This window comes from Protopterus annectens, chromosome 16.part0, assembly GCF_019279795.1.
Source record: "Protopterus annectens isolate FY-2018-M chromosome 16.part0, PAN1.0, whole genome shotgun sequence".
Lineage (NCBI taxonomy): Eukaryota > Metazoa > Chordata > Ceratodontiformes > Protopteridae > Protopterus > Protopterus annectens.
The window spans coordinates 293627338-293653211 of record NC_056750.1 but is presented as its reverse complement, the minus strand read 5'-3'; positions in this window follow the sequence as shown (position 1 = coordinate 293653211).

Genomic DNA, 25874 nt, shown 5'->3' with positions numbered 1-25874 from the left:
GATGTCAAGGACCTTTATTCCTCCATTCCTCACATGGAAGCAATTGAATGGGTGGCCTCTATAATGAGAGAGAAAGAAGCACCATGTCATGAGATTAAGTTGGTTGAGGAAATCTTGGACATAATCTTGTCATGCAACTATGTAACATTTAACAACAAGTACTACCTTCAAAAAATAGGTGTGGCCATGGGCTCCCCTTGTGGGGCCAGCGTGGCCAACTTGGTAATGGCGTTTTGGGAGAGGGAGTACATTATGTCTAACTCATACAGCCAAGAGAAAATTCAATTGTACACACGTTTCTTGGATGACATATTTATTTTGGTTAAGGGGGACATACAAGTTGCACAAGAGATGGTTGAATTTTTCAACTCTACATCAGAATTCCTCAAATTTACATCATGTTTTGCACAAGAGAGAATAGCATACTTGGATGTAGATCTAATTAAAGACATGAGCAATGCATGCTTCATAGCAAGAATATTTCATAAGGACACATATTCTAACTCTTTCTTGCAGTACTCTAGCTGTCATCCCTTTACACAAAAGAAATCTGTAATAAAGGGACAACTAGTTACAGCTGCGAGGATGGTCACTAAAGACCACAATTTTCAGGAAGAATGTGGCTTTATGAGAGATTTATTCTTGAAAAGAGGCTACCTCGTCACCCTAATTCAGAACTTAATTGAAGAAGTCCAGTTAAAAAGGGAAAGGGGAATTTATTTGCCCATCTTGAACCAACACAGTGGACACATTACGGAACTACCAGTTGTCAGACAAACTATTAGCCCCTACAGCTTTATTATTACATATAGCCTAGATGCTAAAAGTGTGGTTTCCATAGTCCAAAAGAACTGGGACATATTAATGAACGATGGTGTATTGAGAAACAAATTCCAGGAAAAACTTGGGATTGTTTTTAAATGGGGAAACAACTTGAAAAAAATACTGGAAAGGAAACCAAATAGGCAGGTAAACATAATGGGTATGTTCAAATGCAACATGTGTAGATATTGTAAATACATGGACACCAGTCAAACATTTGATATTAGTGGCAAGAGATACAAAACAAGGGACAAACTTGACTGTCAAAGCAAGCAGGTAGTATACCTAGCAAAGTGCACATGCTGCCCAGTATTCTATATTGGAAAGACCGACAGATAACTCCGCGAACGGGTATACGAACATGTGTATGCCATGGGGAGACACAAAGCGGAGAATGCACTTGCAAGACACATCATGGAGTACCCACAACACTAGTTTACATTTTGGGCAATAAATCAAGTTAGGAATGAGGGGAGGTGGGGGCCAGATTAATTGATTTTAGAGAAAAATGAACTTATGTGGCAATTGAGGCTGGACACTTGCCATTACCCAGGGATAAATGAACTAAGTTCCATTATGTGTATTTTAAAACTAAGAAGCTTACGCCGGTAGTAAAAAATGTTTCTTTTTATTTTCATTAATATTTTTTATACTGCTTGGATGCATACAAACACATGCTTTAAAACATATTTTGTACAGATGTATACAAATATACGCTTCACAATACAATATTTTTAAAGAAAATATTTTTTTGTAAACACTTTTTAGAAATGTTTTTATTTATTCATTAGGTAAGCTTATGTATGCAACTAGTGTTCCTTGATGTTTACAATATAGTAGAACTGTTTGTTTTATTTGAAGGGAGGTGGAGTTTGCTTTCTAAGCAAGAAATGGACAGCCACTCATATTACTGTTTTTAAACATGTGATAGGAAGGAGGGGAATTTAAACCCCAGTGTTTTAAAATGTTTTTATCTGAAGAAGTTGTTTTTTATAAACAACGAAAAATAGAAGTTATGTTCTTACCATAACGTTCCATATTAGTTGTCTTCTTCTCGCCTTCTTCTTGCTGGATGGGTTCGGAGCCGACCTCGGCTCGACTAAACCTCTAAAAGCTCGAGAGTTGGTTCCACCGGCTCGAGGCTCCCCTTATATCCCACAATGCTAGGCGAGAGTTACCTCAGATCTCGTTTGTAAGCTAACCCCAGCTTATAATAGTAACAGAATAACTCTAAACAGAGTCCACCTCTAACAACAGGAAGAAAGAAGGGTGACCTACATCCTGATCCAGGAAATATGCAGAGCAACATATGCCTAAGAAAGAGGTGGTAGAAAGAGAGGTCACGATCACAACTCCTCTAGGTCTGTCCAGGCCAGGGGGAAGGAGGGTGGGACGCAAGAAGAAGGCGAGAAGAAGACAACTAACATGGAACGTTATGGTAAGAACATAACTTCTATATGTTAAGTTGTCTATCTCGCCTTCATTCTTGCTGGATGGGACCGCGTCCCTAGCACCTTGTCCCGGGTGGCCTAACGGAACAGACTCCTGAGAACAGTGGAACCAAAATTAGCTCTATGCCTAGAAGCTAAATCCAACTTATAATGAGAAATAAAAGTGTGAGGAGTAGCCCAAGTAGCCGCTGCACAAATGGTGTCAATAGGCAGTCTGTCTTGGAAGGCTAAAGAAGTAGCCAAAGCTCTGGTGGAATGGGCTTTAGGTTTATTAGGCAATTTTTGTTTTCTAATTTCATATACCAGGGAAATCAAAGATGTTAGCCATCTGGATAATGATACCTTTGAAACTGAAAGTCCCTTTCTGCTTTCCGCATAGGAGACAAACAGCTGATCAGATTTTCTGAATTGTTTTGTTCTATCCAAGTAGTACCTCAATTGACGATGAACATCCAGGCAGTGTAATTTTTGTTCAGACCTATTGGAATACTCTGGAAAAAGACAGGAGGTCAATGCTTTGGTTTAGATTTGATGTCGAGACCACCTTAGGCAAAAGGACGGGTTAGTTGGTAAGGATACTCTGTCCTTATGAAACAAAAGATAAGGAGGGCGACAACTGAGTGCTTGAAGCTCTGAAACTCTTCTAGCTGATGTAATAGCTACCAGAAAAGAGTTTTCCATGATAACAATTTTAAGGAACAGGAAGCTGCAGGTTCGAAAGGGGGAAGAATCAAAGAAGCAAGAACTAAATTTAGGTCCCAAGAAGGAGGAGGATTTCTTATAGGAGGTCTGAGAAGAAAAACTCCTTTCAAAAAAGCTTTGCAGAGTTTGTGGGACATTAGGGCAGATTCAGAAATACCCACATGAAAGTTGGAAATAGCTGCCAATTGAACTTTAAGTGTAGAGGGAGATGAACCTGCATGGAAGAGTTCAGCTAGAAAATCAAGGACTAGTTGGATGGAAGCGGTGAAAGGATCTATGTCCTTTCCTTGAGCCCAATATGTGAAACGTTTCCACTTACTCAAATAAATCTTCCTAGTGGAAGATTTATGGGAAGCTATCAATATATCTCTAACAGAGTGAGATAATTGAGGAAGCCTGGCTAAGGTTGGAACTGGAGGAACCAAGCAGTGAGGTTCAGAGAGGGAGGAGCGATGAAACTGACCCGACTGATGGATCAAAAGATCTGGAACTAGGTCCAGATTCCACGGTCGCTCCAAGAGAAAACGATGTAGAAAGGGGAACCACACTTGTCGAGGCCAGTAAGGAGCAATGAGGATCAATGAGGCCTTCTGAGCGATAGCTTTCTGAATTACTTGAGAGATCAGTGGGAAAGGAGGAAATGCATACAGAAGTCCCCGGGGCCAAACTTGGACTAGAGCGTCTCTGCTGGGTTGGCCTGGTAAAGGGAATAGAGTGAAATATTCTCGGCACTTGCTGTTTTGGGGAGTAGCAAAAAGATCGCAACTAGGCTGACCCCACTTGAGAAAAATTTCTCTCACTACAGAGTCTTTCAGAGACCACTCGTGAGGCATGAGAATAGCTCTGCTCAACTTGTCCATAATATGATTGGACTTCCCGGGGATGTGCGTTGCTATCAGAAAACGCTGAGAAGAAATCGCCCATTGCCACAGTCTGAGTGCTTCTCGACACAGGGGATATGATCTGGTTCCGCCTTGTTTGTTGATGTACCATACTACAGACATATTGTCTGTCTGGATTGCAATTGTTCCCAAGGGAAGAGAGTCTTGAAGGGCTTGCAACGCTAAAAGCACTGCTCTCATCTCCAGAACATTTATGTGCAAGTGGCATTCGTTTGGTTGCCATGTGCCCTGGACTGTCCTGCCCTGATAATGCCCCCACCCGATCAGGAGGCATCCGTTGTCAGTGTAGCAACGGAGGAGGTGGAACAAAAGGTCTTCCGACAGGAGATGGGGGGAAGACATCCACCACATGAGATGCTTTTTGCACGCCTGCGTGATCACAATGGTGTGAGACATTGGAAGTTCCTGGTATGACCATTGAGTAAAAAGCATCCACTGAAGGATCCGCATGTGGTATCTGGCTAATGGAAGGAGAGGTATGGCCGCAGCCATAATTCCCAACACCTTTAGAACTAACCTGGCTTTGATTCTGTTGTTGTTGAGAAGGAGTGATACCAATTTGTGAATGTCTGATATCCTTTGATGTGTTAGCCTTGCAGACATGTTTATCGTATCTAGATTTGTAGGTAATAGTACGACAAGGCGACAAAACAGACTTTTCGCAATTTATTGAAATACCCAGTTTTGACAAGCGAAAAGTATAATCTCTGGCCATCAGAAGGAGATGCTTGGTGGGAGCTGTGAGGAGCCAGTCGTGCAAATATGGAAACACCTGGAATCCTTGTCGTCTCAGGTGAGAAGCTACCACTGCCATGCATTTGGTAAACACCGGGGCAGTGGTGAGACCAAAGGGCAGGGCCCTGAACTGAAAATGACTGGTTCCCAGCCTGAAGCGGAGGAATCTTCTGGAGCGTCTGTTCATTTTATGTGATAGTACGCATCCCGAAGGTCTATAGAGCACATCCAGTTTCCTTTGCCCAAAAGGGCAAGGATGGATTGCAGCGTGACCATCCGAAATCTTGTTTTCTTGACTGATTTGTTCAAGACACTGAGATCCAATATCGGTCTCCAGTCCCCTGTTTTCTTTGGAACTAAAAAGAACCTTGAGTAGATTCCGGATCCTTGTTGGCCTGCTGGCACTGGCTGAATTGCTCTTTTTGCAAGCAGTTTTGAAATTTCCAAAGCTGCTAGATCCCTTTGAGCGGGTGGAACATCTGGAAGGGATTTTTTTGACTGATTTGGAAAATGAAGAAAGGGGATAGAATAGCCTTCGGAAATGATGGACTGTACCCACTTGTCTTGAGTCAGGGATAGCCAGGCTTCTGGGTACAGTGACAATCTTCCCCCGACTGCCTCCAAAGATGGGCAGTCGGGCAACACCTCAGGGATGCTGAAAGGGCTTGTCAGGGAAGGCTTCCCGATTGCCCTGGTACCCCCCCTGCCCCTAGGGCGACGTCTACCATTGTTATTCCCACCTCTGCCTTTGGTAGGAAAATTACTCTGTGCGGTCAGGCGAAGTCCCTTGAGATTGTTTACGGAACCACATCTTTCCACCCTTCTGGCCTTTGGGGTAAGGCCTGGAAGGAGTCGAAAAACGGACTCCGACGGCAGAAAGGGTCTTGCCATCAGACTCGCACCTAGTCAGGGTTTCTTTCACTTGAGGACCAAAGAGAGATGATCCATCAAAAGGGGAGTTCGTGAAAGACGTCTTGAAAGGGTCCATAAATTGCATAGCCGCATCCAGGCGTGCCTCGTAAGGCCACCCTGTCTCTGCGGCTCTGCTCGCTCCATCAGCCCGGCGTAAGAAAGGAGGCGCATGGAGGAGTTGGATATGGAATTAGGGTAGCCAGCTGCGTGTTCATCTTTTCTTGAAACCCGCAGCTGTAGGATCCTTTAACATTTCACTCGCTTCCTTGATCAAGTCCCTCTGAAGGCAGTAAAATGGCACAGGTAGTTCAGCGAACGCATGGTAAATGTCGCTGAGGAAAACATCCGCTTCCATTACCTATCCATGGACCTAGATTCCTTGTTAGGTGGATGGACAGGTACTGAAGGATCAGCTAGTTCCTTCTTTGTGGCAGCAGCTACCACCATAGCATCCACAGAAACTCCTTTTGTTAGAAATTGTTTGTCTGCTGGAGCTGTTATGAACTTAGAAGGTCTCCTGGGAGTGGGGTCCACTGAATCAGGAGCCGTCCATGCCTTCTTAGCAACCACCTGCATGAGGGGGTCGAAGGGGGGGACACCCAGGAGGTGGCAGGGCGGGAGCCAAGCCTCAAGATACACAGATTCGTCCTCCGAAGGGTTGAGGGCTGGCCAATTTCCCCTCTGTTTCAGGATCTCCAGAATGTCTGCAAATGAGACATCTTCAGAAGGGGAACGGGGGGAACCCTCAGAATCATCCAAATCTGTGTCTGACGTGATGGACTCAGGTGAGTCAATGTGTTTCCTCTTACACTTCCTCTTCCGAGGGGGCTCTTCTGCCAAATCAGGAGAGGCCTCGGAAGAGGATGAAATCCCCACAGGGGTTTCCTGAGGAGCTGGCTCTCTGCGGTCCGGGATGAGGGAGTGAGTCGACTTACCCTGAGGCACCATAGAGGGAGGAGCGGACGGAGCCGACTGTGGAGTAGAGCCAAGCTCTAACACACTCCGCATGACCTCGAATGCACCCCTGTCAGGCAGAGCCAGAGGTCCCCGCTCCGAGGAGCTAAGACCCCCCCTCGGCACCGACAGTGATGGCTCCGAGGCCGATGTCGGAGCCGAACTCACCAGCGCTGAAGCCTCGAGAGGGAGAGGGTCGGACAAGGGTCGATGCCACTCACCCTCGGAGCCGACGAGGGAAGTCCGGCGCCGAGATTCTTCCAAAGAAGAAAGCGGGCCGACCGGAGCCGAAGACAATTGTATCGGCTCCGCAATCACAGTCTCGGTTCCGACGACCCGGCTCCGAACTCAAGAGAGTCGAAGGAGGAAAATGTTGATGGACGGGGCAGGCATCGACTGATGAGTCGGGCTCTGAAGCATCTGGGCCAGTGCCTCGGCCTCAAGTAGTCGCCTCCCGACCCTCTGAAGGTCATGATCCGACAGCGTCCGTGCCCGACAGGAGTGAGACCTTTGGCTCCCGTTCAGACAGCAGGGGAGATCCTGGAGCGAATGAGCGGAGCCAAGAGATGGTGACCTGGACCTCTTCCTGGTTAGCCGGCTCCGAAGGTCTGGTCGGAGCCGACACGGAACCTCTATAACCTCGGCTCCGGCGGAGCCGAGAGCCCCAGAAACTGTGGACTGAGACTTATCGGCTCCAGCGGGCGATAAAGGCAAAGGTTGAGAAACATGAGGTCTCGACTCAGTTGCGGGCCGAAGACCTAGATGCCTTAGAGGGCTTCCCTGTTGAAACAGACAGGGAATCCTCTGGCTTGAGTAAGCCTCTAAGAATTAATTTATTCTTTCTTTCCTGCAGGACCCTGGGGCTGAAGCCATGGCACACAGCACAGGAGTCCTGCAGGTGCAAAGGCCCCAGACAATAGACACAAGAAGTGTGAGCGTCTGTCAGAGACATTTTATGACAGCACGCATCACACTTCTTGAATCGAGACCTTTGCTTCTTTAGACATTTTGTCTGAACAGGTGTGCACAAACACGCACACAAACACACTAGTAACACCCTGTTAGATTAATACAATAAAAGTAGTAATACTAGTAATTTAAAGTACAAAAACTACTTTAAACACACACACACCACTAGTGAAGGAAAGGCCTATAGGCCCAAGGGAAGAACCAAAGGTTCTTGGAGAAATGGAAATTTTTTTGGTAGGGAATAAAATTTTTCTAACCTACACTAACTAAGAAAAATATTAAATTAAAAGGGGTTTTTAAAGACTAATTTTCACAAGAAAATAGTACTCACCAGGAACCGGTAGAAACAACCAACCTCGAAGCTGTAGCGGCAAACGAGATCTGAGGTAACTCTCGCCTAGCATTGTGGGATATAAGGGGGCCTCGGGCGGTGGAACCAACTCGAGCTTTTTAGAGTGGCCGAGTCGGAGCCGAGGTCGGCTCCGAACCCATCCAGCAAGAATGAAGGCGAGATAGACAACTTAACATGCATTGTTAAAGCTTAATAAAATTGTTTCCTGCATCTGTGTAGAAAGAGGTCGTGTTTTGGGCGATTTGACTTGCACTGCTTTGGCGTTTTTGGAATTTCTTGCAGTAAATACCACATACCACAATCCTCCTGCCACCATTACTAGGGCTTAAATGCACTTTCCAAGGCCAAAAACCCTGCATTTATGGACTCCAATAACATCCTGGGATGCTTACTAAATACAAAGAACAAACCAACAACAGTGAGTGGATAGCAAGTTCAGTAACTCCAAAAAATAAAACTGAAAACAACAAAAGCACTGGAACCACTGGAAATAACCATCAATTTAATATGCAAGTTAAATTTTCATCAACAGGCTTCTTCAGGCAAATCACATAAGCCATTAAATGCAAAGAATATATATATATATATATATATATATATATATATATATATATATATATATATATATATATATATGCCATCAAATTATCAATAAATCACATTACCATCTTAATTAATTATACCTGCTCATGTGAAAACCTAAGCATTGGTTTTAAAGTGAAGGCAGCATTTAAACCAGGTGGTACATGTGCTCTCATCCTTAATATTCAATGCATTTCTCCATATCCTGTCAAAAGTTTAATATCCCCATGTCATAAAGGCATAAAAATCACTTTTAAAATCATAAACTTGAAACTGTGAGCATCTCCTTTGTCCAAGATATGCTTATCCAAAGCATTGGTCATAACCTTATGCCTTATATCAGAACAATGATCACTTATATGTTCTTTAAGCTTCCTGTTCATCTTACCAATGTAATAACAATCATGTCACACATTTAGCCATGTAAACAATATTTTGGATGTTAGTATTTCCATAGGATTGTAAGAAATAATTAATGCCAGTAACAGGATGCTTAAAGGAATTCTGCTTGTATATAAATTCACAGTAATTACAATCATTGCATCCCTGTTTATTAATTAAACCATTAAAATAACACTTCTGTTGTTCCTTATAGCATATAGCAACAGTTACACATGGCTGTTGAAACTGTATATTCTAATCTTATATCAAAAATTGAATTAAATGAGCACTCTAGGTTGTTCAATGAATCCCTGGAATGATTAGCTACTTTTGAATAATGTTTAATTGAGATGAAAGAAGAAACTTAGGAGGGACTTACTTGACTTTGAACAGGAGAATGTTTTTGTTTGGCCGAAAGGCAGGCTAGCCACCAATAGATAACATGTCTCATGCAATGGCAAACACGTTTGGATCAGCTGATTGCGTAACACAAGGAGAAGACGACAGTCAACCGGTAGGGCCACCTGTATTACATACTACATCAGCCAAACAAAATGATCAACAGTGTGCAACACTTTTAAATAACTCTAAAGAAATGACATTCAATCCCTCTGTTCTTGTTGATGCACATCACATACGGGCATTAGACCGTGTGGATTTTCCACTGCTTTCACAGCAGCCTCTACCATTGTTGAAACTGACGGCATGAATGAAAAGCCTACAGAGCAATATGAAGGGAACGGCCTCTATGCAACAACCTGTAACCAGAAGTCAGATGAGGAAATGAGACTGGTATTTAATCTTTCAAAATACACATTAAATGAACAGGAGTTGTTTGTACTTACTAAAGGTTTGACATTTGCTCCCTCTAAATATGTGGATGTTTCTGTTACATTGCTTGAGTTTAAACAATTTATAAGGAACTTAAATTTAAAGATTTTATTTGGTGAAAACAGTGGTCATACTATCAATATGCTTAGACACTCCTATGCGTTTGTACCATATGCTAACAATGTTCTACAGGTGTTTGAGAGAGTGGTGGAACATGATATCTATAGACTTTACAGCACTAAACTATGAAACAGATTTTGTAACTTGACTGCTGAACAATTTAGAGCTATACAATCGCTACTAAAGAATCGAGATATTGTCATTAAAAATGCCGATAAGGAAGCGGAGTGGTTGTTTTAGATAATGAGTTTTATTTTGAGAATATGCAATCACTTTTAGAAACTGATGAATACAAATGTATGGATAGGAATGACAGCAATTCTGTCATTTTAGATCAAACAAGCTATTTGTGCCATGCATGATGGTAATAAGATCAGTAATGAGTTGTTTGATTTTTTTGTTGTTAATACACCTAAACATCCTGTTATTTATGATACACCCATGCTACATAAGTACTTGGAGATGCCACCGTTGAGACTGATTGTATCAAATAGAAGATGGGTCACAGAACTCATCTCAAAGTATCTTGACAAACAGTTAAGACCTTTATTACAAAAGACTTACTATTTTAAAGGATACTACCATGTTTTCGACAGCTTTAGGATTGGTCAGGAGGCATACTCAAACATGAATCTTATTTCATTACACTAGATGTTGACTCACTACTCACTTCTATTCCCATGATGTCGGGGTTAATAATGTATGTGTTTTCTTAAGTAACCATTAAGATTTTTCATTAGATAAGCTTGACCTTATATGTAAATTATTACAGCTAGTATTACAGAATAATATTTTTGTTTTCCAAACAAGTATTTTCCATCAGGTCAAGGGTGTAGCAATGGGTACACCCGTTGCTAACACCTATACAAATATAGTGATGTACATATGGGAAGAAAATAGTATTCTGTTCACAGGCAATCCCTACTATCAACAGATTGTTTTTTATAAGAGGTTCGTGGACAATTTGTTTCTTCTTTGGGAAGGCAGTCATACTGAATTTGACAGTTTCTTTACATATATAAACAATACAGCTACCTTTTTAAAATTCAGATACAAGATTTCTCCCAGTAGGATTACTTTTCTGGATATCATGTTGTCTAAGGATGCAGCTGGTAATGATATAACAACTGAATTATATGGGAAAGCATTGAAAAGAAATTCCCATTTGCATCGCACCAGCATGCATCCTCCATTTATATTTAAGAATATAGCAAAAAATCAGATGCATAGGGTAGCAAGGCTCCACATTTTTGATATAACTATGGCCAACCAATTAGATCATATGGCTAATGATTTTTAGTAAACGTGGTTACTTGAAGAAGGACATTGAATCAGCACTTCAAAATGTGAAACAGAAATTTCTCATTTCTGCTAGACCGGTCTTTCATCAAGTAGGATTTATTATAGATATGAACAGAAGTTAAAAGCAGGATGTTAGATGTATTTTAACATTTAATGAGAACACTTATTTGGTGAAGCAGATTATAAATAAGCATTGGTTTATTTTGCAGGATATAACTGAGTTGCAACATGTTATATCCAATAAACCTTGTTTTGGATACAAGCATGGTACAACACTTAAGCAGACCCTATGCTATAAGGATCAACAAAAAAAGAAGTTATGTCTTACCATGACGTTCCATCTGTGTTGTAGATCTTTATTCATTACTGTTAGGACTTCAGTTCAGTCCTCGGAACTGACATGGCCATTACCAAGCTCGTGCCAGCCAAAAACTCTCAGTAAGACCTACCCACAATGCCCCTCTCATAGTCTCTTCAGATCGAGTTTGCCCGCCATTATAGTATAGAAGTAACAAAAGAGACAGTAGGAGGCTCTGTCTGAGCAAATACCTTAACTAATAAGGAAATCCTAAAGTCCACCAGGAGTCCAGGCAGGGGGAAGGTGGGCAGGAAGTAATGAATGAATAAAGATCTACAACACATATGGAGCATTATGGTAAGACATAACTTCTTTATCTGATGTTGTAAATCTTTATTCATTCCTTACTGTTAGGACAGAGTCCCCAGCTACTTGAGTCCTGGGTGGCCCTTAAGGAAGGACATTCCTGAGCACTACAGAACCAAAAGATGCTCGTCCCCTGGAGGCCAAAACCAATTTGTAATGAGCGATAAAGGTATGAGGTCTTGCCCAAGTGGCTGCTGTGCAGATGTCATCCATAGAGGCTCTGGAATGAAAGGCCAATGAAGTAGCCATCAATCTAGTAGAGTAAGCCTTTATTCTGAAAGGTAAAGACACTTTGTTCTGATGGTAGATGAAAGTAATGGCGTTTCTGAGCCAAGAAAATAAAGTCATTTTGTAGACAGGCCTACCCAATTTGGGTCCTGCAAAAGCCACAAACAATTGATCCATTTTTCTGAAAGATTTAGTTTTGTCCAAATAGAAACTAAGTTACCTATGAACATCGAGGGTATGCAAAAGATATTCCCCTCTAATTGAATGATGAGGGAAGAAAACTGGTAGATCAACAGATTGATTAATGGAAAACCCAGAAATGACCTTGGGCAAAAAGGAGGGGTCAGTATGTAGGGACACTCTTTCCCTAAGAAAAATCAAGTAAGGTCTCTTGACACGCAGGGCCTGCAACTCAGATACTCTTCTCGCTGAGGTAAGGGCTACTAGAAGTAGAGTTTTCCAAGACAAAAATTTCATATCACATGAATTAGAAGGCTCAAAAGGAGGACTTGTTAACAACTGAAGCACCAATGTCAAGTCCCAAGGCTCTATAGGAGGCTTGACAGGAGGTTTACATGTAATACTCCTATCATAAAGGTTTTGCACAGTTGATGTGACATAACAGAAGAATTGTCAATTCCATTGTGAACATTTGCAACAGCTGCTAAATGCAGAGTAATTGTGGATGCTGAAGCTCTTGCCTGTAATAGGGTAGTCAGATATTGTAGGATCTTCTGAATAGGCATGGAAAAGGGGTCTATGTTATGATCTTTGGCCCATCTAGAGAACCTAGCCCATTTACTAGAATAAAGTTTCCTGGTGGAAGGTTTGTGTGAAGCCAGAAGAATCTCGTGAACAGGAGATGAAATATCAGGTAGCCTAGCAATCATCAGAAGTGGAGAAACCAAGCTGTGAGCTTGAGGCTGTGGAGATTGTGGTGAATCAGTCCTTGAGGATTTGACAGCAGAGCTTGGGATTGATCCAGGATCCACGGGCTGTGAATCAGATGAGGCCATAGGAAGGGAACCAGACTTGACGGGCCAATAAAGGGCAATGAGGATCACTCTGCTTCTGAACGTTTGAGCTTTCTGGAGGAATTTCAGGATGAGAAGAAACAGGGGAAAGGCATACAACAGACCTGGGGGCCAATTGTGCATCAGAGCATCCTCGGTGACTCCCCTGAGGGATCAGGGCAAAGTAGCTTCTACATTTGCTGTTTAGGGGAAAAGCAAACAGGTCGCAGCAAGGTCTGCCCCAATGGCGGAAGATCTGATCCGCTATTATAGGACTGAGGGACCACTCGTGAGGCATAAGAATGTTCCTGTGCAGATTGTCCTCAATAAAACTGGAACTCCCGAATGTGCGTTGCTATGAGAAAGCGGTTAGAAGTCATCGCCCAGTGCCAAATTCTCATGGCCTTCCGACACAGGGGGTAAGACCTGGTTTCGCCTTGTTTGTTGATGTACCAGATGACTGACATGTTGTCCGATTGAATTGCAGTGGTCCGGGAAGGAAGGAATGTGTGGAACGCTTGCAACACTAAGAGAACTGCCCTCAATTCCAGGACATTTATGTGCAAATTGGCCTCCATGGAGGACCAAGTGCCTTGGACTGTCTTTCCCTGGAAATGCCCCCCCCCCATCCTAACAGGGAAGCATCCGTGGTCACAGTGGCCCTGGGCTGGGGAAGGCTGAACGATCTATACCAAAGATTTGATTCTGGCTTCATCCACCAAAGCATTTCTTTCTTGCAAATGTTTACCAGGCGTATCATGTGATCGAGTGGGTAGGTTAAGATCGACCATTGTGATGAAAGGAGCCACTGTACTAGTCTCATGTGCAACCTCGCCAGTAGAACTAAGGTAATTGTTGCTGCCATAGATCCCAACAGCTGTAGTACAAGGTGTGCTGGTACAAATGTCTGTGGGAGGAGGACTTGAATCTGGCTTCTTATTTTGAGAGCCTGTGAGGAGGAAGGGAATCTTGACAGGGGCGTTGTGTCGAAGATCGCTCCAATGAATTCCCGTGCTCTTGTTGGAGACATTTGTAATTTGTCCATGTTGATCGTGATACCTAAGCGAAGAGCAAGGCCTTGAGTATAACAGAGACTGAGGATGAGAAGATTCCTGGTCGTGGTAAGGAGCCAATCATCTAAATATGGAAACATCTGGAATCCTTGTAGTCGGAGATGAGCTACTACAACTGCCATACATTTGGCGAACACTCTGAGGGCTGTCGAGAGACCAAAGGGCAGTACCCTGAACTGATAGTGATTGGCTCCCAGACAAGCGGAGGAGGAATCTCCGGGAGCATTTGTCCATCCTTATGTGGTAATACGCATCCTGGAGGTCTGTAGAACACATCAAGTTGTCTTTCCCAGAAAGGGGAGGATGGACTGTACCATGACCATCCAGAATTTTTGAGGTTTTATAAATTTGTTTAGTAAGCTGAGATCCAGGATTGGTCTCCAGTCCCCTGTCTTTTTTGGCACTAAAAAACCTCGAGTAAAACCCGAATCCTCTCTGTTCTGGTGGGATTGGCTGGATGACTCTTTTTCTTAGCAGCTTTTTGATTTCTAAGGTTGCAGCCTCCCTTTGACTGGGTGGCACATCGGGGAGTCATTTTACAGGTCTAGGAGTAAGATCGAATGGGATATGACAGCCTCTGGATATTATTCTCTGCACCCACGCATCCATCGTTATGAGTTGTAAGACCTGTATGTGCAGGGAAAATCAGCCCCTGACTGCTTCCAGAGGAAAGCAATTGGGTCGCTGTTCAGGAGCACTCGTAGGGTCGGCCAGAGAAGGAATCTCTATCACCCTGGTTGCGCAGACCCCTTCTGCTCTGAAAGGGGCATCTTCCGGATGAGTTGCCCCCTCTGCCCCGGGGGGATTGCTCATCAAGAGTGTCATGAAAAGATCCTTGGGACTTCTTGAACCACAATTTTCCTCCCCTCTGGTTCCTGGAATAGGATCTCTGTGGGCGGAAAAACATATGCCCACAGCAGACAAGGTCTACCTGTCCTTCTCATTATGTGATAGTGTGTCTCTTACTTTGGGACCAAAAAGGAAGGTTCGTCAACAGGCACATTGACAAAGGAAGATTTAAAGGGGTCTGTGAAATCACACAAACACATGCAAGCATGCCGTCTCATGATGATGCCTGATGCGGGTGCTCGAGCTGCCCCCCTCGGTGGTGTGACAGATCAAGCGCATTGAGGAGTTCAAGATGGATTCCAGGGTACCCAGCTGAGAGGTGGCAGAATCACACCCCTCTTCAGGCAGTACCCCCACCAAAGAGGCAGACATTTCTGAGATTAGGTTTCTTTGGAGGCGAGTAAAGTGTGCCAGATAATTCAGCAATCAAATGGCAAAGGTCGCTGAAGCATAGGCCCCCTTCCCCAGTCAGTCCATAGCCCGAGACTCCCTGTTTGGGGGATGAACAGTGGAACTATCTTCTGCCAGTTCTCTCTTGGTGGCCGCCCGCTCATGGAATCAACTACCAGCTGCTTGGACCAACTGGGCTGGTCTTCAGGGGTGGATAAAAATTTATCTGGCCTCCAGGGGACAGGTTCTATATTGTCCGGGGCATTCCAGACATGCTGCACAATAAGTTGAACAAGCTCATCCGCAGGTGGGGACACCCAGGAAGTAGATGGCTGAGCACGAAAGGCCTGCAAGAATACCGATTCCCCTGAAGGGTTATGAAAATCCACACGGTCTAATGCCCATATGTGATGTGCATCAACAAGAACAGAGGGATCGAATGTCATTTCTTTAGAGTTATTTAAAAGTGTTGCACACTGTTGATCATTTTCTTGCTTGAGGATCTCGAGAATGTCTCCTAATGAGACGTCTTCTGGGGGAGACAATGGGGACCCTTCTCCCTCATCACAATCGGTGTCTTCGGTGATGGATTCCTCAGGGGAATCAAGGTGCTTCCTCTTGCACAGTTTTTTTCAGGGTGGCTCCCAGTGGGATCTTCTGAGGAGCACTCCGGAGAAAGAGTTCCCTTCAAGGGAAGGTCTTGTAGCTCCCGTGCTCGGGATCCCAGAGTAAGCAGTTGGGACAACTGCATGCTAGAGGGGGGTTCTGGTGTCAATGCCAATGGTGCCAACTGCGAGCCTATTGAGGCAAGGACCCTCTCCCTCACCTGGAAAGCAGGCCCACCTAAGGAGGGATGGGAGCCTGGAACTGAGGAGGACAAGCTCGGAACTGGGGTCACACCCCGCCCTGAGGAGGCTACCTCCAGGTGAGGAGCTCCGAGAGGACTGGTAGCTGCTGGGGAGCCGTGGCTGTAGACAGCACCACTGAAAAAATAGGCAGCAAACTAGGAGCCAGAGTGCCGACAGCCCAATCACTGCTCCCACGGTGAGCCAGTTCAAACAGAGCCATTGCACCAAGAGTAATCGGTGCTGACAGGGAAGCCTCCGCAGTCAGAGCCGAGACAATAAACACCAGGATGGCCATCGGTACTGACTTCTCTGGGACATGGGAGGAGGTCGGAGGAGGATATATAGGTGAATATGCCATGAGAGTTTCCATTCCAAGAGGGAAGGAAGACCTAGCAGGGGTGGGTAATCCTCTAGCTGCCAAAATTTGGTCCACAACCTTCACTACATCTTGTTCTGAAAGACTCCTGGTGGATCTGAAGGATGCTGCCGAAGGAGATTCAGGTCTCTCAAGAAATGGACTAAACTGGTGTCCCAAAAAGGGGTCATAAGTGGGAGAATATCTGGTTCTGGGAAGGTGTTCGATGTTCAGAACCGACAGTGTCAGTGGAGACATATGAGACATTGGCACCGTGGTCGGGGATGGTGCCGATGCAGGTACAGTAGTCGGAGCCTGTGTCAAAACCAAGGTCGGCACCAAGGAGGATGGTGCCAAAGCTGGTACAGAGGTTGGAGTCAAAATCAAGGGCAGCACCAAGGGAGAATACATGGAGCCTGGTGCTAAAGTAGTCTATACCGAAGGCAGGCGAGAAGCCCGGTGTCAACTTGGTTCCAAGAAGGACAGAGATGTCGGAACCGAGTGACTCTGTTTCTCTTTATGTTTCTTATGTTTAGGAGGTGGTGAGACCTCTGTCCCAGAAAGACCCTCCGAGAAAGGGAGTTTCATCATACCCATCAGGAATCAGCTTGTTCTTACGCTCTCAACCAAAAGTGTCACGATTGCTGAAGCTGGAACAAATATCACAGGATACATTGATGCGGTCAATGCCCAAACAATAAGAACACCAGGAGTGACCGTCTGAGTTTGGCATCTTACGCCCAAACTTATCACAGTGTTTAAATCCTAGTTTTACTTCATCAGACATCATGGAAAAACTACACTATAGTTCTAAACTACAATTTAACCAACCAAAACAACAGTAAGATTACAGAAGAGGGTTTTTTTATTAAACAGAGAGAAAAGGAGGAGTACCAACAATGGTACTAAGAAATACCACAAAGTGGTAGGAAAGAACCTACCAAAGGTGGGGAGAGGGACAGTACTAACGATGGTAAGAAAAGAGCTACGAAGTTAGAGGGTAGGTTTTAGAGAGAAAGTATATATATTTAAAGAGGAAAAAGATAATCTTTAGGAAAACTGACTAGGGAAGGTAATTATATAGCAAAATCACAAAAACACTACACTTAGCTTGAGAGAAGGCTTGTACGTCTGATGAGGAAATCGACAAACAAGATCTGGAGAGACTATGAGAGGGGCATTGTGGGTAGGTCTTAGCTGGTGCGAGGTTAGTAGCGGCCGTGGGTTCCAAGGACAGGACCGAAGTCCTAACAGTGAATGAATAAAGACGGCAACAGCAGATGTGTTATTTTAACGTTCTCAGTAGTAAACAGGTGCGTTCAGATGCAATGATTGTAATTACTGGGAATTCATATATAGGCAGAAATCCTTTAAGCATCCTGTCACTGGCCTTTTATTTTTTCTTACAAGCCTATGGAAAATGTAACACCCAAAATATTGTTTACATGGCTAAATGTGTGACATGTGATGGTTACTACACTGGTAAGAATAACAGGAAGCTTAAAGAAAGTATAAGTCATCATTGCTCTGATATAAAGCGTGAAGTTGTGCCCAGTGCTTTATATAAGCATATCTTGGGCAAGGAGATGCTCACAGTTTCAAGTTTATGATTTTAAAAGTGATTTTTATGCCTTTACGAGGTGGGGATATTAAACTTTTAACAGAGTATGAAGAAATGTGTTGGATATTAAGGATGGGAGCACACATACCACCTGGTTTAAATGGTGCCTTCACTTTAAAACCAATGCTTAGGTTTTACATGAGCAGGTATAATTAATTAAGATGGTCTTGTGATTTATTGATGAGTTGATGGCATCTGTGTATATGTGTGTGTGTATGTGTGTGTATATATATATATATATATATATATATATATATATATATATATATATATATATATATATATATCAACATCATCTTCTTCGGCTGTTCCCGTTAGGGGTTGCCACAGTGGATCACCTGTCTCCATTTCTTCCTGTCCTCTGCATCTTGCTCTGTCACACCAACCACCTGCATGTCCTATCTTACCACATCCATAAACCTTATCTTAGGCCTTCCTCTTTTCCTGTTACCTGGTAGCTTCCTCCTTTGCATCTTTTTCCCAATATACTCAGCATCCTCCTCAGCACATGTCCAAACCAACGTAATCTTGCCTCTCTGGCTTTGTCTCCAAACCTTCCAACCTGGGCTGACCCTCTAATATACTTATTCCTAATCCTGTCCAACCTCGTCACACCCAATGTAAATCTTAACATCTTTAACTCTGCCGCATCCAGCTCTAACTCCTGCCTTTTTGTCAGTGCCACTGTCTCCAACCCATATAACGTAGCTGGTCTCACTACCCTCTTGTAGACCTTTCCTTTCACTCTTACTGGTACTCGCCTGTCACAAATCACTCATGACACTCTTCTCCACCCACTCCATCCTGCCTGTACTGTATTCTTCACCTCTCTTCCACACTCACCATTACTCTGAACTATTGATCCCAAGTATTTAAACTCATCCACCTTCGCCATATCTACTCCTTGCAAACTCACCATTTCTCTATCCTCCCTCTCATTCACACACATATATTCTTAGTCCTGCTGACCTTCATTCCTCTTCTCTCTAGAGCATATCTCCATCTCTCCAGCATCTCATCCACCTGTTCCCTACTCTCACTACAGATCACAATGTCATCTGTAAACATCATAGTCCACGGGGACTCCTGTTTGATCTCGTCTGTCAACCTGTTCATCACCATTGCAAATAAGAAAGGGCTCAGAGCTGATCCTTGATGTAATCCCACCTCCACCTTAAACGCATCCGTCACTCCCACCGCAGACCTCACTGTTGTAACACTACCCTCGTACACACACACACACACACACACACACATATATATATATATGTATGTATGCATGCATGTACATTTCTGTATATATATATACATATATATATATATATATATATATATATATACATATATATATATATATATATATATATATATATATACAGAAATATGTACAAGCATACATATATATATACATATATATATATATATATATATATATATATATACTATATAGATATCTATATTTATATCTGCACTACACATCCATCTATCCATATTTTATATAAAAAACACCACGTGCATGCATTTTAATCTATACACTTGATCTTAGCCAAAAGGCTGAGAAGCAATACACAGATAAGCAACAAATTGAAAAAGGGACTCAGATGTCAGGGGCCAAATATTAAATAAGGATGTTTGACAGAAAGGGCCTGAAGCTCAGACACTCGCCTAGCAGATGTAATGGCCACTAGAAATAAAGTTTTCCATGACAAAATTTCAATGTGCAACTTGAGGCTGGTTCAAAGGGTGGCAACATCAATTTAGAGAGCAACAGGTTCAAATTCCACGGTGATGTCGGACTTCTGACTGGTGGTCTGATATGAAAAGAACCTTTTAAAAGGCTTTACAAAGCCTGTGAGCCATAATAAGTAGCACCACATTCCTCTACATGATAGTTAGAAATGGCAGCTAACTGTACTCTTAAAGTAGCCGGGAAGCTCCTTCATGAAATAGTTCAGTCAAGAACTCTAAAACCTTGTTTAACGGAGCTATAACAGGGTCCAAATGATGTGACTCCGCCCAAAGACAAAACGCTTCCACTTACTGGTGTAAGTCTTTGTAGTGGAAACTTTATGAGAAGCTACTAAAATATCTTGAACCGCCGATGTAAGGGGAACCGACCTGGCTAGAAAGGGAAGCGGAGCAGCCAAGCTGCTAGATGGAGAGATTCTAGAGGTGGGTGAGGAACTCCTGGCGCGTGTGTCAGTAGCTCTGGCTCTGGGTCCAGCATCCAAGGTCCCGACGCGGTGATGCAATAGAAAGGGGAACCAAATTTGACGAGGCCAGAACGGAGCAATGAGAATAATAGTCCTCTGAAGGTTGTTGGCTTTCTGTAGAAACTTTGCAATCAGGGGAAATGGAGGAAAAGCATATAGGAGACCCGGGGGCCAATCGTGCACCAGCTGGCCCCTGGGGACTTCCCCTGGAGGGGTAATAGGGCAAAGTAGCTCCTGCATTTGGCGTTCATTGGAGACGCAAACAGATCGCAGGTAGGCTGGCCCCATTTGCGAAAAATCCTTCTCGCAACTGACTGTTTGAGGGACCACTCGTGAGGCAATAGTATTGCCCTGCTCAGCCTGTCGGCTATGACGTTGGATGACCCCCGGATGTGCGTTGCGATCAGAAAGCGACCGGTGGACTCTGCCCATTGCCAAATTCTCATGGCCTCTCTGCATAGTTGGTAAGACCTGGTTCCCCTTGCTTGTTTATGTACCAGACTACGGACATGTTGTCTGTCTGAACTGCAATGGTCCCTGGAGGAAGAAGGGGAGCAAAGTGTTGCAACGCCAAAAACACTGCCCTCAACTCCAGAACATTGATGTGCAGATTGTACTCCAGATTGGTCCATTCGCCTTGGACTGTCTGTCCCTGAAAGAGGCCCCCACCCTATCAGGGAAGCGTCCGTGGTTATAAATTAAGCTGACGGTGCGGGTAGCACAAATGGTCTTCCGCTGGATAGGTTGCAAGTCTGTAACCACCACATTAGGTGTGATTTGCATGTTTTCGTTATCAATATTTCGTGAGTCAGTGGAAGTTGTTGGAATGACCACTGTGCAAACAGAAGCCATTGTAGCACTCTCATGTGCAGTCTTCCCAATAGTATCGCAATGAGAGAAGCTGCCATGAGACCCAAGACTTTCAGAACAATTTTTGCCGGTGACTTTCTGGACGACAGCAGAAGGGAAATGTTGATTTGAAGTGCTACTATTCTCTCTGTAGGAAGTTTTAGAACTAAATGGTGCGTATTTAATTCCGCTCCTATGAATAAGATATGCTGTGATGGCTGTAGCAAAGATTTTTCGAAATTTACTGAAATTCCAAGGTGTGTACAAAGTTGTAGGGTGTAATCCCTGGCTTGTATCAGTTGACGCCTGGTGGTGGCAGACAGGAGCCAGTCGTCCAGATACGGAAACACCTGGAATCCTAGGCGCCTCAGATGAGACGCTACCACTGCCATGCATTTGGTGAAGACCCTGGGGGCTGTAGTCAGACCAAAGGGAAGGGCTCGAAACTGATAGTGACTGGCTCCCAGCCGGAAGCGCAAATGATCCCTGGACGCCCTGGCCATTTTGATGTGGTAGTATGCGTCCTTCAGATTTCTCGAGCACATCCAGTTGTCCTTCCGTAAGAATGGAAGGATCGATTGAAGCGTGACCATTCGGAACTTTTCCTTCTTGACAAAGGTGTTGAGATGGCTTGGGTCCAGAATCGGCCTCCAGTCCCCTGTTTTCTTTGGAACTAAAAAGAACCTTGAGTAAGTTCCGAATCCTATTTGGTCCGCTGGGACTGGTTGGATGACTCTTTTTTCTAGCAGCTTTGAAATTTCTGTAGCTGCTGGGTCTCTCAGATGGGGTGGTACATCTGGGAGTTTCTTCTTTGGAATGGGTGTGGATAGAAATGGGATTTTGTAACCTCTGGTAACAACGCTTTTTACCCAATTGTCTGAAGAAAGGTTTTGCCAGGCCTGAGGGTATAAAGCTAAGCGACCCCCGACTGCCTCCAGAGCAGGACAGTCGGGCCTCCTCTCAGGAGTGCTGAAAAGGTTTGCCAGGGAGGTTATCCCTGTCACCTTGGTTTTGCAGACCCCCTCTGCCGCCAGGGCGGCGTCTTCCACCTCTGCCCCCCCTCTGCCTCTAGAGGGGGCATCACCCTGTGTGTTTGGGAAAGATCCTTGGGGTTTTCGAAACCACATTTTCCCACCATGTTGCCCTTTGGGGTACGGTCTGGAAGGGGTGGAAAAACGGACTCCGACAGCAGACAGAGTCTTTCCCTCCTGTTCACACCGGGTAAGGGTCTCCTTTACTTTAGGGCCAAAAAGTGTGGCTCCATCAAATGGGGCGTTAGTAAAGGAAGACTTGAAGGCTTCGCGAGCGAACATAAGCGCGTCCACGATTGCCAACGAAGAGCAATCGCTGAAGCCGCTGCCCTACTCGATCCCTCGGCTGCGTATGATATCAGCCTCATGGACGAGTTTACAATGGATGTAAGGGTGTTGAGATGTGCTGTAACTTTCTCTGAAACACCAGCATCTGTAGTACCCTGGAGGGTATCTCCCAACTCTTTGACTAGATCCCTCTGTAAGCGTGTAAAATGAGTCAAATAGTTCAGGGAACGCAGAGAAAGCCGCTGAACTGAAAATGCGCTTCCCGTATCTGTCCATGGTCCTAGAATCTTTGTTAGGCGGATGGACAGATGAGGAAGACTCCGACATCTCCTTTTTCGTGGCCGCTGCCACCACCATGGCGTCTACTGGAACTCCTTTGGTGAGGTAAGCCTTGTCCTGTGGTGCCGTAATGTACTTATTTGGCTTCCTAGGGACTGGTTCCACTGTGTCAGGTGTCTCCCACGCCCTTCGAGCAATCAACTCCATTAACTCATCGAAAGGCGGAGTGACCCAGGAGGAGGAAGGGCGAGCACCAAATGCCTTCAGCAAAACTGACTCATCCTCAGAAGGGGGGAGGGATTGCCAGTCACCTCTCTGTTTTAGGATCTCCAAGATGTCAGAAAAGGAGACATCTTCTGAAGGTGACTTAGGGGACCCTTCTGACTCATCTAAGTCAGTATCAGATGTCAAGGATTCTTGTGGAGAATCCAAGTGTCTCCTCTTACACAATCTTTTCCTAGGGACTTCTTCGTGGGGAGCATCCGAAGAAGCCTCCGAGGAAGAGGGGGCACCCTCCAGGGGTGGCTGAGACACTGGTGCCCGACGCTTGGATGTGGCCGTGGGTGCAGAGGAGGATAATGGTCCTTTGTGGGGAGGAGAAGCTGTTCCTGCTGATGTGGTTGTCTGGGTAGACAACACCTTCCTCATGAGGTCTAAGGCCCCGGGTCCCAGTCGGTATCTCCCGGTTCGAAGAAATGGGAAGAATCCCGAAACAGGAACGAAGGCACCGACCCGAGGACGGAACCGAGTCGATCCGCCGAGGCTCGAGAGAGCGTCGGAACGAAACATCGGTCCGACTCTCGTCCCGGAACCAAGGATGGATCTTGGCCCGAGACTCCAGTACCGGATCGGATGGAGTCGAGGTGAACGGTGCCGACCGAGAAAGACGGTTCTGGCACCGAGGGCTCCACAATCATCAGTTCAGCTTCTTCCGGCTCCGAAGACTGGACAGGTCTCGGAGGAGGAACAGATGGAGATAGTGGCAGGCCTTCAAGTCTCGACATCAACTGAGAGGAGACCGAGATAAGCTTGGATAGGGCCGTATGCTCCATCAATTTCTGCACCACACGGTCCACATCGGTGTCGGAATGGGGCCTGGAAGAACGAGTCAAGGGATCGAGATCGAAGACGGAGCCGACCTCAACAGAGTCGGTGGAGGGAGCTCGTCACCGGTTCCAAGACTCGAGGCTCGAAACTGCCAACAGTTGAACACTCGGCCCGAAGTCTGTGGAACCGGTGATCTAACTTTACCGAAGAGCTCGGAGCCGATGACTTGGGCTCCGACGTCTTCGATTCCTTCGAGGATTTGGATGCCTGGTCTGAAGCATCCAGAGCCTCCTGGAAAGAGGGTTTCAACAAACCTCTGTCCATCAGTTTCCTGCGCCTATCTGTCATGACCCTCCCACTAAAAGAGTGACAAATAGAACAGTCCTCTTGTAAGTGGAGAGGGCCAAGGCAGTAGACACAGGAACTGTGGTTGTCCGTGACCCGACATCTTTTGGCCACACTGGCAACGTTTGAATCCAGATTTCATTTTCTCAGACATTTTGAAGTAAGAGAAAAAAGTCAAGTCCAGCAACAGCCAATCCAGAGAAAAAAGGGTCAAATCCGGTAGAAATGTCAGTCCGTTTGTCAATCCAAGTAGGGGTGGTAGGCCCCGAAAAACTCTATACCAGTTAAAAGAAGTTAAACTAAGTTAACGGTACCGAGAATTTCTCTCTCTACACACACACATACACTAAATACAATAACTAGTGTTTTTGAACAAGTTCTCTTGAAAATTTAACAAAAAGAAAGTTAAATCTTATCTGAAAACCCTCGAGCTAGCCTCCAGCGATGCAGCAGCGGCAAACTAGATCTGGGGTAAAGGCAGAGGGGGATTGTGGGTATTAGATGTCCTCGAGCTTCTTCTCGATGCAGAGCTTGCAGTCGGCCGGCACGGAGCCGAGGATCGGCTCCGAACCCATGTGTAAGAACAAAGGCGAGATTGAACACTCTCACATCATAGGTTCACAGGTCGGTACTAGGCCATCTGCCCGAACGCATTTATAAGCCTAGCCAAAATGTGTTGGCTTTCACCACCCCCTTAGATTAGTTACCTGTGCCTCTGTCCAGCACAGCCATTGAAGTGATCCCTGGGGTAAACTTAGTTTCCCATCCACTCATCAAGGTTTTGCTTGAAGAGTATTAGCGAGGAGCTCTCCCTAATGTAGATTGGAATCTTGTTCCAAAGCATGGGAAGTCTCTGGGACAGGAAGGAATCTATCCCTCCAACACGTCTTTATTTATTGTTGTGGTGAAGTTTATGGCAAGTGTACACAACTGTACTATGTTCTTCGTGTTTCGCTGCTAAAGTCATCACACTTGGGTTGATTCCCAAAGCTGAAGAAAAGGGTGGAGGCAGTCAAGAAGACTGGGGGCTGGCTAGGATGCCCTGCAAGACTGCGGTGGCGAAGTCTGCCCTGGACTTGGAGAAGATAGGCAGGTGGTAATGCTTGGGGAAGGTATGAACAAGTCCATGTTGCAGCCTCCAGGATGTCCCTGGTGGGGACCCCTCTGAGAAAAGCTGCAGAGGTGGAGGTTGCCCTGGTAGAATGCATCCTGACCCCCTTTGTAGGTGGTTTCCCGTACTGTTTGTAGCAGAAATGGATGCAGTGTGCTATCCATTTGGAGATTGCTTGTTTGGATATGGCCTTGCCCTCTGCCCCTGCTGTGAAACTGACTAGCAATTGGTCAGTTTTTCTAAAAGATTTAGTCCTATCCAGATAGAATTTGAGCTATCTGTGCACATCTAGAGAGTGCAGAATCCTTTCCTCCTTGTTTTGTGGGTTAGGCAAGAAGGTGGGCAAATGAATGGATTGGTTGAGAGCCACACGGGACACCACTTTATGAAGGATGGGTTAGTCCTGAGGGAGACCCTGTCAGCATGGAAAATGATGAAGGGCTCTACAGTCATGAGTCCTTGTAGCTCTGAAACTCTTCTAGCTGAAGTGATGGCCAGAAGCAAGGCTGTTTTCCAAGAAAGGCTCATCCAGACTCTGCTACACTTTGCTGTGAAGGAAAGGTTAGTTTGCTTTTATTTTTTGTATATTTTAAATACTGTAGTTTGTTTTCTTTACCTTGTGTTTTACCTGCATTCTGCTTTGACAGCATATTAA